This window comes from Canis lupus, chromosome 3 (genome assembly GCF_048164855.1).
Source record: "Canis lupus baileyi chromosome 3, mCanLup2.hap1, whole genome shotgun sequence".
NCBI lineage: Eukaryota > Metazoa > Chordata > Mammalia > Carnivora > Canidae > Canis > Canis lupus.
The window spans coordinates 10,114,390-10,127,520 of record NC_132840.1 but is presented as its reverse complement, the minus strand read 5'-3'; the positions used below and the strand labels follow the sequence as shown (position 1 = coordinate 10,127,520).

The window sequence follows — 13,131 nt, the reverse complement described above, 5'->3', positions numbered from 1 at the left end:
CTCAAGATTGATGAATGCAAGGATAAATTTGGAATGAAGTTGCAGATAGATATAAGAGTACAATATCACGATTGTCCCCAACTAGAATGGAATACCAATGAAGATAATGACATTTCTCTTCATGGAGCCATTTTAAATAATTTAACTATTTTGGGGGAAGTATAGGCTGGAAGCAGGAAATCAGCCAGTCTCTAGGAGCCCTGAAGTTTCACAATAAACGTCTCAAAGACAGGAAGAAAATACATGGGTGTGCCATGATTGAGCCACTCCTGCATAATGCTCAATTCTGGTCCACTTGGCCTCTTGGATGCACATTGGAACAATGAGGGATGCACATAGTGGAGGGTGCACAGAGCAGCCTTCGTGCATCCTTGGTAAGGCACAAAAGTCCTGCCTTTTTGCCTTTTTTTCAATTCTGATGTTCACATATACCTTCAGTGGTCAACCCACTCAGGAAGGTCTGATGTTGTAATTAATCCATGTCCCAAGAGGATGTAGTATCTGCAGAATTTATGAGTGGGTTTGGGCTGCTGTGATGAGTAGGGGCACCTCAGCTCATGTGATATAAATTCCTCTGCTAATTGGATTGCTGGAGCTAATCAGAAGCCAGAATGGGGATAAAAAACAAAAAACAAAACAAAAAAACAACCCATGTTCCTCCTCCTGCTGCTGCTGCTGGCTGATAAAGCATACAGCTCCTTTCAGGACAGGGGGTGCTGGAATTGAATCCTCTTGTGGAGGTTCCCCCTGTAGATGGCTATCTCAAAGGTGACATACCCGTTCTGTCGCCAGGCCAGCAGGAGATAGAGCAATGAGAGAAAGGAATAGAATGATCCCAAGGAGATTTTACCACTGAACCACAAAAACAGAGTGGGGGAGAGATGAAAGAGTAAGAAATCAAAGGGGGACATCCACATGGCCTGAGAGAGCTAGAAGCTTTTTTTCTGAAATGAAGTGCCACTCCCTGGGACATGTGAGCCTGCCTGGCATCCACTTGGGAGTATAGCTTCAGGAGGCCTCGTCTCCACGGCCAAAGCCAAGGGGAGGGTGCGCATGGCTCTCACTACTAGAGCTGATGATGCAATGCAGGAGGCTCAGTGGAAGGGATGCGGCTCTGGGATAAAAGCCCAAGGTCCCAAACTCCTTGCCTACTGGAAAACCATTGGCGTAGAGCGCTCTGAGGGAATGCTTCCTCTGCTCCTGCTCTTTCTAGGTTTCGGATGAGGGCAGGACAAAGCAAGTTTGTGTTCAATGGCCCGTGTACCTTTCCCACCAAGAACAAATGGTCCATTCCAGCTGCCGGAGCGGAGCCTGTGTCCTGCAGGGCACTGGTTAGACCTTGGCGCCCTTTCTTCTTTCTCTACCCCTTCTTTATGGACGAAAATGCATCCCTAATATTTGGTTCCACCAAGCTGAGCGCCCTGCAGTTCTCTTTAAAGTCCTCTTTTTGTCTCTCCTGCATTCTTTCCTCCCTGTGATTGCTACTTCTTTGGCCGCATTTCTTCTGGAGCCCTCGACATACACTAAATCCTTAGCCATGATGAGTAGGCGGCAAGCCCCTCTTGCACACAACAAAGACTTCTATTTTTTTTCTCTCTCTCTATCTTTTGGGCGACACGATAAAAAATAACCCTGTATTTATGCAAATTGCAAAGTAGCGTGTGATAATGAAAACAAAACAGTGCTGGCCCGCAGCCAAGACATGGCACTGACGGGGGCTCCCGACCATTTGGCTCTTGATTCTTCGGGGAGAGCAGCTGTAGAGAAAGGAGACTGCACAACAGCCTCGGCACACGCGCACTCACACGCGCACACCCTCGTTCGCACGCATTCCGGTACCGTCACCTCGGAGCCAGCAAGACCTGGGATCCAAATGAAGTTCTGCTTGCTACCGCCACGAGCACTCCAGCGTCGTCCCCCACGAGCCTCCCTGCCCCCTGCTCCTGATTCCCTTTCAGGAATTTACAAACATTTTCCGCAGATCAATATCTGTATTGATTATTCATTGTGAGTGAGTCGTGTGTCTTTGGTGATCCAGCTTGCAGAGGTAGCAGCCAAAGCCTGCTGCAGGGGAAAAAAAAAATAACAGGAGGCGAGAGGGACCCAGCTCTTGCTGGGTGTGCGGCTGACGGCAACACAGAAAGGAAGAGAAAAAGAGGAAGGCGCTCGAAGGCGAAGGAAGGGACCCGGGGTGGAAGAGCAAGAGGGAGCAATAGCAAGAAACACCAAGTGGCGATGGGCGTCTGGGTCCCGGGATCTCGGTGGCTTGGAGGAGAGCCCCATCCTGGTGTGCTGCTCTGTGCCTCACGCAGCGGACTCCCTCTGCTCGGGGACTGAGACGTGACTCACGGTTTTGGTATCTCCTACGTAAGAGCTTTGGGGGGATTCCTTGGCTTGCTGACAACGGAAGGAAGAAAGCAGCACCAGGGAGGTAAAACACGATTGCTTCCAACTGCCTTGCGGAGGATACGCAGTCGCTTGGTTTGGCTGGAACAGCTTGCTGCTCTCTGATGGCACGCGGAGGGAGAATAATTAAAAAAGCCAGCATCACTTACTAAGTGAGTAAACACAAAGCCGTTCCAAACGTGCTCTCCAGCTAATGAGAAGCTGTAATTTCTTATACTTCAAGGCAAAACAAGACAGTGATGGGGCTTAGTGGAGTGTGTGTTTGCGTGGATATGGAGGTGGGGGTGGTGGTGGTGATGGTGGTGGAGATAAATCGACTAATTGTTGGCAATGTTTAAAAAAGGGATTACAGGAAAAGACAGTGAAATGATGACAGGAAAACATCTTGGACCAGAGCCAAAAAAAAAAAAAAAAAAAAATCGAGGCAAATCAAGTCTGCAGCTCAGAGGAAACACCCCTTACTCCTGTCGGAGGCTCCGATAGGAATTGCCCGGGGTTCCTCGGCCAAATATGGAATATTGTGCGGGCACCAGGGGACAGGACCAGGGACCACCGGTGTCCCCAGGAAGGAGCCACGGCATGCCAGGTTACACAGCTATGCCACACTTTAAGGAAACAAAACAGTAAAAAAAACAAAAAACAAAAAACAAAACCAACCTGTCCTTTCCTTTTAATTGGAGCTCCTGCTTGTTCAAAATTGCTCCAGTTTATTAAAAGCAACCCCTAAATGTGCCTTCTGATAATAGGAGCTGCTGATTCTCTGTGTGTCTCCAGGAAGCTGCTGCAAGGTTACAAAAATATTCTGGAAAAAAGGAGGTTGAGGAAATCCAGTTTTCCGTAGACTGGGCTTCTGGCAATCATGCCAGGCGATTGTCTTTGCCATTTGAACCGCCATGTGAATGGGGGAGATAGTTTGGGGTTCCTCTTCTGTTGTCACCTGGCCGTGGCTTGGTGAATCCCAAACGGGTCACCAGTAGGACCCTTTTAATAAAGGTTTCCAAACACACATGACAAGGTGGAGACCTCAAGGAATAAAGTGATGAGCTGGATCTTCTTTCTTTCTGGGTATTCAGTTAACCGAGCTATCTGGTCCTTTTTCACATGAATGGAGTTGGTTTTTTTTTTTTGTTTTTTGTTTTTTTTAAGGATTTCTGGGACTGGAAGGTCAATAGATAAGATGTCCTCCTTCTGGTTGGGGTTTGATTCTTCATGTTGCTTTTTAAATGTGGACTCCCCAATACATGGCGAATTTCTGGAGCAGGAGAAATCTATCCTGCAGAAGTGTGCCTTGGACACCAAAAGGAGGAGGAATTAAGCCAGTCATGGATGACTCGGGCACCTTGCGTGGCATTTCTTCAGCATTCATAGAGACCTGTGTCTATAGTGTTTATGTGTGTGTGCGCCTATGCTTGTGTGTGTGTGTATGTGTGTGTGTGTGTGTGTGCGTGTGGATGGTGGCACTATGCGTGGTGTGTGCTTACCTATGTGTGGCTCTGTGTCTGTGTGTCCCTCCGAGAGGGAGGGAAAAAGAGAACGAAGTCGGAGCAAGAGAGAATGCTTGGGCATTTCTGTAATTCATGCCGAGAATGCTCAACGCTGTGAGGCAGACAGCCACCCATGCCCGGGCTCTGCGGCTCTGGAGGGCCTGTACAGACCTGATCTGAATGTTAAATGCAAGAGAAGAAATTAGCATACTAACCAAGGATGTCAACCCCTCCTTGCGATCAGTAAATGGCCATCTACTCTCTTTAAAGCCGGCGTCGCCATGCGCGCCAGCCACTTAACCATGTCCTCTGTTAGGTCCTTTTTTGTGTTTGTTTTTTTGTTTTTGTTTTTTGATGAAAGACTGGAAATTCATTAATGAGGAGGGAAGGAAGGGCTTCAAGGGGCTGTAATGAAAACAAATGATCCTCTTTAAACCTCATGACGGCCAAAGCCGGGGTGGGGTGGGGGTTGATTTCTGCTCTGGGGCTGGAGAATAGGAAATTCCACAGACAACAGACCACTTGATGAGAGCCCAAGAATGCACTGCTTGGGAATTTCTTCTCTGTGGCAAAGACCAGCCATGGCCAGTATGTCTGTATTAATAAAACTTAGAGATGAGCTTTATCTTCCTAACTCTAAGTGTGGTCTACCAGATGTCTTTCCATTCCATCAGCGGTTATCAAATTTTCTTGACCTTGTGAGGATAGGAAGAGCCTTTTGGGATCTTCTGGCAAATTGCCTCAGCTTCTGAAGTAATACAAATTTTTCTTTTGGGCTATGCATTAGACTCTTCCCAGAGGAAGTAGCTGCTTTTATTTTAATCTCTATCATACGCTCACAAGGAAGATTTGACTTGTACTTCTGCAGAGCCCCATAGTAATACAGATAGAATGCTGTTTAAGAGCTAAGAATTGGGCAGGCACTCGCTACCAGTATTCGGGCTGGGAAAAGTTTGTTTCCTTTTTCTTTCTCTTAGCCAATCTATCCTTGGAAACAAACTTCTTCTTTTCCTTTGTATTGTGCATTGTACTGGTTTGCCTTATACCAGGGGTCATACTGTCCGACATACTTCAGGGACCTGCGGGCACCAGCCTGAGGAGGCAATAGGGAAGAGTAGAGCTTGGGATGAAGTGGCAACAGAGCCACTCACTTCTGTTAAGGGGAAGAAAAGCTGTGCTTTATGTTGCCTCATCTTCCAATGTTTTAAGGGGCGGTAGGTATTGGTAGTGTGTTTAAATATAACTATATTGATTTTGAAATACTGGCTCAAAGTTTGTTTTGTTTTTTCTCTCAATGATCTTTGGGTCAAACAAAATATATTTTTGAAGGTGGTCTTGGTCCATAGCATGCCACTTTGCAATCTATGCTTTGGTTCAAAATACCTAGCATCTAAGTATGTTCGTTTTGTTTTATATTTTCTTGATGCCCAGTCTTTCTATGAAATATTTTAGTTTGTTTCAGTTAAAAATATATAGATATTAGCAACTACAAGGCGAATATCAATGGGACTGTATATATTGTTAGACCAAGAGGAAAGTGCTAATTTAAAACAATAAAGAGGGGATGGTGTACTTGCCCTGTGGTCACTGGCATCTTAGCAGGCATGATGAAATGCCATCTTTTTCTAAGGTAGTGATCTCTACAAAGATATTTTTTTTAAAGATTTTTTTTATAAAGACCATAACTAGGAAGATTAAATACCTAGAAATGTATTTGCATATTTTCATATGTATCTCCATCTTTTGTTACCATTAGTGATTAGTGCTTTGCTAATATTTAAAGGAAATTAAAATATATTTTTCTTCTTATTCATCCACAGAACTCTACATCTCAAGTGGGTAGGAAAAAAAGATAGAAATCCCCAGAAGAGAGATCCTGCATATAGTTTGGAAGTTTTCCCATGGCACCTGAAATAACCTCAGCAGGAAGAGACACCTCAGCAAATGGTAAAGGGCAGCAAGAAGGGCCCCCTCTTCTCATACAATTTTAACAGGGTCTTGCAATTTCCAAAGTGCTCTCCATGCATATTATCCTGGTTAATTCTCACTAGAGCCTGGCAAGGCAGATAGTATTGAGCTTATTTTACAGATGAGGACACTCAGGCTCTGGGAGGTGATAAAACTGTATAAGGTTGAAAACTAGTAAGAGGCATTCATGGATCTTCTGAGTCTTAATCTGATGCCATTTTATTATTCTTTGTAGGTTCTCCTAGGAATGTCCTCTTCAGAATCTCTCACCCGAGGCTTCTTCTGTTCTCCATCCTCTCTCATCCCCCTACCGGACACCCTTATTACACGGTTTTCATCTTGGAATCTGTGTAATTGGTAGTCACGTGCAATTTGAAAGTGCTCCTTACATCCTGCCAGCAATTAAAAGCCACTGCTCAGTTCCAACTGGCATTCGCAGAAACCATCTTTAGCTTTCCATTCCTGTTATCTGTGCCTATCTCTCTCCTTCCCTCGAAAGTCAAGTTTACCCACAGACTGGCCTACATTTGCCGTTTTTAGTGCTTCACTTTCTTTTGCATCTCTAACAAAGCCCTCTGCTTTCATTTCTACTCATTCAACTGTGCTTTCCTTCCCTGCAGTTAAATTCTGTTGATCACCCCCTTCTCCATGATACTCTTCTCCTCTTTCCTATCTGACACTATTCTATGCTGGATTTCCTCCTTCATGTATGGCTGCTTCATCTCAGACTTAGTGTCTTTTTTAACACCTTTAATATCAGTACTCCCCAAAAAGTGTTTCTTTGGTCCTCTTCTATTCTCAACTGGACATACTTTGCCTTGTATAAACGTAAACCCTTGATTTTGACACTCATCTATAAACTGATCATCTCCTGGAATTCTCATCTCCAGGTCAAACCACTCTCCTGAGCTCGGCTCTGGGTATCTGGCTGCTATCAGCTTGGGCAGTCCTAACTCAATACACTCCTAACTCCTCATCATCCCCAAACCCTCTCCTCCTTAAGCAACCCTTCTCCCGCACACCTTTCATTGCAACACACTCTTCAGGTTTTTCTAATTCAGCTTTCCTAATTCCTCTCTAACCATTCTCTTTTACCACATTCTGACCACTCCTTTCTTGGTTTATTTCTCCACTGGCTTTTCTACCAGCCCAGCTGTTCTCTTCATTCTCAGAGGAGCCTAGCCCACAATGCATTCTCTGTATGACTTCTAATTGATCTACAGAAAGTGCAAATAGAACTATTTCGCTTGCCTCTATGAACCTTCAGTGGATTTGAGCTTTCTAACTTGGGCTTCAAGGCTCCTCATGATGAAGATCTTGCATCTTCCCAGCCCTCTTTCCTAAAATTCTTCCATTTCCTACTTTGTGCTACAGGTCACGGAATACCCATGACTATTTTATGCCTCGAGGGTTTCATACAACGTTCCCACCTCTTGGATGTTCACCTCTACTTCTGTCATTTGGTCAACTCTTTCACCGTCAAGATTCTGTTCCAGCAAGAAGCATTACCCTCTGCCCCAAACCGCCACAATAGGTTATGTGCTGTCACAAACCCCCTACCCCGGCCTCCTGTCTCACAGCATTTTTTCCACTGGCACAATAATCAGGTTCTTCTCTTTGGACTATGAGACCCTGGAAGGTAGAGACCATGACTTTTATTTCTGTGTTCCCAGAACACAGCACAGGTTCTACTATATACTGGGTGTCTAATAAATTAATGTTACTATTTTTATTCTGAGTATCATAAATGCTATTTTTTTTTTTTTTGCTATAAGATTACGGGTCCCCCAAATCATCAAAATGAGGGAAATACAGCAACCGTTTCCCATGGTGAAAAAAGATTTCCTAGGGTGCAATTCTCACTTACATCAGTTTTTTGACTTCTGTCAGGTGAGAAATGAACACTGGGGTGGTCTTTAGGTGTTTGCTGATGTGGTAGAGACTTTGGAGTTAATTAGAAGCTTTGGCTAAAGCTGAACTTCCTTTGCAGAGTTCCTGGAGGAAACGCTAAATTAACAGTTCAAGGTTACTATTAGAAAAATAGCCTGTTTCCCTTAGGTTATGCCTCAGGGAGCTTGTTCTTCTCCCTGCCATTTCTAAGATGTTTCCACTTTGCTTTGGACCTGGCTATATCTGCCACATTAAACCTGGTCTTTCTAACAAAGGTAAAAATCCCTTGAGGTCAGACTGCTAAATGCTTCTTTTGCATATCTTCCAATAGCACTAGGTTTTGGCACACTCAATTAATACTGGTTGAATTGAATAGGGATGAAAGCTGCCTACCATAGGAGGAAGAATAAGGATGGCTTTGTAAATTCCCATCTTCCATGAAGCAGAAAATGGCATGAAATCGTTAGGTCCACAGTCCCCTGCTAGTCCCAAGAAATAGCTCAAGACATCATTAAGAATTCCTAAAGTTGTAAATATAGCCAGTTCTCATTTTTCATGGTAGTTATGTTCTATAAAGTCCACAGAGACTCTGAATTAGTAAATACTGAACTGTTGCTCCTAGGAGAAGTACAGGGTTAGGTTCCTTTGAGCCTCTGGTTGTCATATTTTTGTCAAGTGATCAATGCATAGCCTTGTTTTATGTGTGTTTCTGTTTAAAGACACCTTATTTAACCTTATTTAAAAATTCTTTTTTCTTAAAAAAAATTTTTTTTTAAGTAGGCTCCATGCCCAGTGTGGACCCCAATGCAGCACTTGAACTCACAAACTTGAGATTAAGACCTGAGCTGAGATCAAGTGTTGGACACTTAACCAAGTGAGCCATCCAGGCACCCCTAAAGATATCTTATTTAATATATATTGTTAGTTCATTAGTATTGAACTCATGGCTAATAGCACTATAACTCTTGCCTGGTGGAAGCTTATCTAATACATGTGCTTTCTCGGTAAGTCACATCACAGCCTGCTCTCACTTAATAACACTATACACTTCTGCATTTATGATTAGGAGTCATTTTATACAGTAAACCAAAAGCACAAGGTGTGAAATATGTAGCACTAAATACACAGGGAATAAAACACCTGTCTACAGTATGAAAATTCAAACAGGAAAGCAGAGTGTTGCCTCATTCAACCTCGGCTGGAAATGTACATGCAGGGGGACTCAAAATTTTTCCTTCTCTGTACATATCCACAAATGACCATGAAAGCACTGCAAGTATTTCTGTGTGGGTTACAAATAAATTGAAGTGAAGAGGTGAATTTGTAAGTATAGAATCTGTGGATGAAGATTGACTGTACTACCAGAGTATATTGATAAAACATTAGAGCTTTTGCTTATTTCCAAGTAGAGGCTATGATGACCTTGTTCCAAGCACAATTCTGACTTTGGAGTTCATTCCTTAATTTTACAAAACTTCTTTCTGGCAAAGGATCACCTTCGTTTTCTTGTAACTCTTCACATACGTAATTACCACTCACTAGAAGTTGTCATATTGTTGGGGGTGGGATGGCACATTTTCCCCAAAGAAACAAAACTGGTTTACTCTGATAACATGTGAAGGCTGGGCAATTATTTAGACTTCATTGCCAGGTAGGTGAAATCTCCCACTACCACCCCACCCCCACCCGGTGTTTATGATTTAAAGGTGGCCTCAGCAAAATTACAATTGACTCATGTTAGGTATCTTTGCCTATATTAAGAGGATTTTATATGACTGTCTTAAAAAGCCATTCTTTTGAGCTAAGTCTTGCCCTCTTTGGGTCATATCTTTACTTATATTTCATCTTGCAAGCGGCTGCTCAGAAGTTCTATTTTTGCTGTTTTCTTATTGATTCCCATCGGGTTGCAAAGAATGGATGAAGAACTCTATGTTACCCTTTCACACAAGCCAGAGGCACAGACACATAAGCGTTTTAGAAGTCAGGAGAAGGGGTAAATCAGGAATTTAGAGTGTAGAGGGAAGGGAAAGCTTGGCAAGATTTCAGATCTTGAGTGATGAGAAGAGGTTCTGGAACTTCTTACGGTGTCTCACTACAAGTGAGCTTGGAGGTGGTTCTAACAGGACTGGAATCTCAGCTCTGTTATGTATTCTTGCTGCCATCCTAATGGAATTGGATAATTGCACTGAGAGCGGTTCCCTCTTCTGGGAAATGGGGACCATGAGACAAACCTCCAGAAATGTCTGTGAGGACTAAACGAGATAATGTTATGTAAAGTGCTGAGCTTGAAGTCTGGCAGAAAATACTATGAAAATGAGAATTGGTAATTGTTGCTTTTGTTACAATTTTCTAGATTCCTAACTAGCCATCTGCCCTGACATCTGGATAGTACATAGTCGTGGAAACATGGAAGACCAGAGTTGAAAGACCTGATCTAGGGCAACTTCCATTTGTGCAGAAGCTACACAGGATTAACCACTGTACAGGCTGAACAGGATTAGCCAGTGTAGCATTCCACAGCTAGTTAGGGCAGAATCAAAAGTGGAACACAGCTCTCTGAAGTCCAGTTCACAACTATTCAGTGAAGTCCTTTGTGCCCATGTTTCCCTTCTAGAACCTCTTTTTACAAATATCATCTGTCTCCCACCTTTTCTTCCTTATCCAATAGACTGGTAACCATTGCTCTATGGATTATTATCTTCTTTGGCAGACTTGCTGCTAGTAGCAACAGCAAATAGAGTATTTTAGAGCAGGAATCGCTGAGCATAATCTCTTCATATTTTTTGACTGTATATAAAAATATAAATATCTATCTATCTATATATATATATAGCTATGAACAAATCATATTCCCAGTATAATAATGTAATACAAAGCAAAAAGAATCACAGAAGCTACAGAAGGAATGCTCTTTTAAAAAGGGTTTGGTTATTTTGTAGTTCTCTGCAGTAATTTGCAAGATGCTCCTTTGGAAGAGCCCACAGGGAAATGCCATCTGAGGTATAAACCTCAAAGCTTATAAGTAATCCTGCAATGATGGGACAAGAGAACTGGTCTGGACAAAATGGATGGGGCTGGTTAATTTCCACCAAGCCTGTCTTACCGAGTGGAGGTACAAAGTGTGCTGTTTCAGGAGCCAGAATACTTCCATTGGTGTGGAGGTGTAGGATGGGAGATGAGGGAAGCTAATCCTCTAGGAGCTCTTGAAGGTACTGGGTAGTGCCACAGAATGATAAATTATGTGGCATTTAAGTAAGATGTTATATCCAGCAGGACATGGTAATTATAAAAAAAAAACAAAAGCCATGTACAAGGCATGATGTGCATTTGAGTCCTGGAGGTGAAGATGAGGTCATAGTCTGGAGTGCGTGACAGTCACAGGAGGGAGGGGTCTGCTGTTGTGGGGTTTCAGCTAAGGGAACCGGGTACCCCACATGGCTACAGAAGCACTAAGGCAGAGCCAGTTTCACAGGTCAGGCTGGGCCCACCTCTGTTCAGCTGAATTGGGTTACACAAGCAAGTATCAAAATTTGGAAGTGGTTAGGCAAGTCTGGTAGGATTGGTGCACCCTCACCTATTTTATCACGTGACAGATTAATCTTTGCTACAAATTATTCATAATTATTCATAATTAATCTTGAGCAAATAACAGTATTTCTTTGTGGGTGTTGGAAGTTCTGTGGGGCAGATCCTCCTATTTCTCTATGGCTGTATCCCACTCTTATTTTGTCCTCTTTCTACTTATATGCAACTGAACTGATAAGCCACAAAAGCTGGTATAAGATGTAACTTCATCAGAATATCCTTTTTGCAAAAGATCTGGAACTGTATTTAATCCACCAAGGTAATAGGTTTAAGTGAAACACTGCTAACTTATCCAGCCTACCAAGCTATTATATTTGCATTTTATATTAAACATGTCTCTAATATTTCTTTTGTTAGTGAAACTGACATTTCCATATGATGGTGAATGCTAAATTGTGAATAGCTTTCAATGGATTTTGCTTCAGCAGTTCCATCATTCTCCAGGAATAAAAAAAGATCACAATGAATACATATAAGCATCCAGCACAATGCTTTTTTTTTTTTTTTTTGGTATAGTCTGTTCAGTGACTTAGCTTGGCTTTATGCAGCATCTCACTTATCCAGAATCCAACTATTTAGCAGCTATTTACTTACCTGTATTTAAGTGAAAATAAAAGCCCTATAACAGATAGGAAAGTTGCTAAAGTGACATGTATGGAAGTTCAGGAATGTCAGTCTCTCCAACATTTAGTCTCTATTGGATGGGAAGCCATCTTCCAGTTCAGGTTTAAATGGTACACTGATGGGCAGGAGCTCTTGGAGGTAATGGCATCATGCAAGGCTGCCCTCTCTTGAAAGGAAAAGTTGCATAAGCAGGATATAGGCTCTTATATATTTTTTAGCATGTGATACTCATGAAGGCTATCTTGGGTATGTTGGCCCCTGGGAGGGATGGGAAATGGCACTGCTTGTCCAATAGTATTTGATGCTTCTAGATCTGAAATTCTTCTTGGTTTCTAGGATATCTCCTTAATTCAGCTGCCACTATTTTAGAGGGTACCTGAGAATATCTGAATTGAGAAATGGAGGATAGAGAGCTCCTCCACTTGCCTGTCATTCACAATTAACAGGAAACCTTGCCTGTCATACCAACAGAGATCTAAAATTTAATAGCAGCATCCACAGGGAATTCCACACCCCTGGGTGTGGCTGGAGAGTTATGGAAAGATCTGCTGGCAGCATATTTGAGTAGCAGATGAAGAAATCATCCAGAAAAATAGTTGTCCTGAGGAGAAGGTCAGGCATATAAACTTGACTCAAGAAGAATGACAGGGTAATAAATAGGGTGGGCAGATTTGGGGCACAGGATATCTTCCCGTGAAGATGATCCTTCATTCTTCTTTCTTCCAGGCCAAAGCCCAGACACAGGTCTGAGTCTTGGTGATAAGTTAAAAGCTCATGAGCGAGTTTCACATAGAGCCATTTTGAGTAGTGCGACATGGGAGCCAGGAGCACTTGGGGACCAAGATAACTGAATGTAGAACAAAAATGAGAAATTTCAACCTGAAGTGGACATGGGTTCTCATGCCATATCAGTGCCAGCTTCAACAGATTCTCCTTGGTGACTGGCACAGTGATATGGGATATCCCCAGTTTTGGCAGTGGGGAAAAGCTGGCAGAGAGCAATGCCTCCAGTGTTGGGAATGACTGGAGGCAGTGCTTTTGCTTGGATGGCAGCCATGTACCCTCAGAGCAGCTGTGACAGTGGCAGAATGAGGCACATTCAGAGGCTGTTATGTGGTAGAGGACTCAGAGATCAGGGACAGAGAGGACGTATGTAAATACACTTGACATAGTC

At 43.0% G+C, this 13,131-nt stretch overlaps 1 protein-coding gene and 1 long non-coding RNA gene across 30 annotated transcripts in view; one reads left to right on the top strand and one right to left on the bottom strand.

Moving 5' to 3' along the window:
* Positions 1-13,131, bottom strand: part of ZFHX3 (zinc finger homeobox 3) — a 524,735-nt gene that overhangs the window by 384,795 nt on the left and 126,809 nt on the right. The window contains exon 1 of one of the 29 annotated variants that reach the window (XM_072817187.1): positions 10,852-11,029. The exons of the other annotated variants lie outside the window; for them this stretch is intronic. The gene's annotated coding sequence lies outside the window, so the exon portion shown is untranslated. Of the gene's footprint in view, positions 1-10,851; positions 11,030-13,131 lie in introns of those variants that run through there. 29 annotated transcript variants of the gene reach the window in all.
* LOC140624456 (uncharacterized) lies at positions 1,972-7,502 on the top strand. Its single transcript, XR_012023935.1, has 3 exons — positions 1,972-2,558; positions 5,711-5,837; positions 7,233-7,502. It is a non-coding gene; the product is annotated as an uncharacterized lncRNA (long non-coding RNA).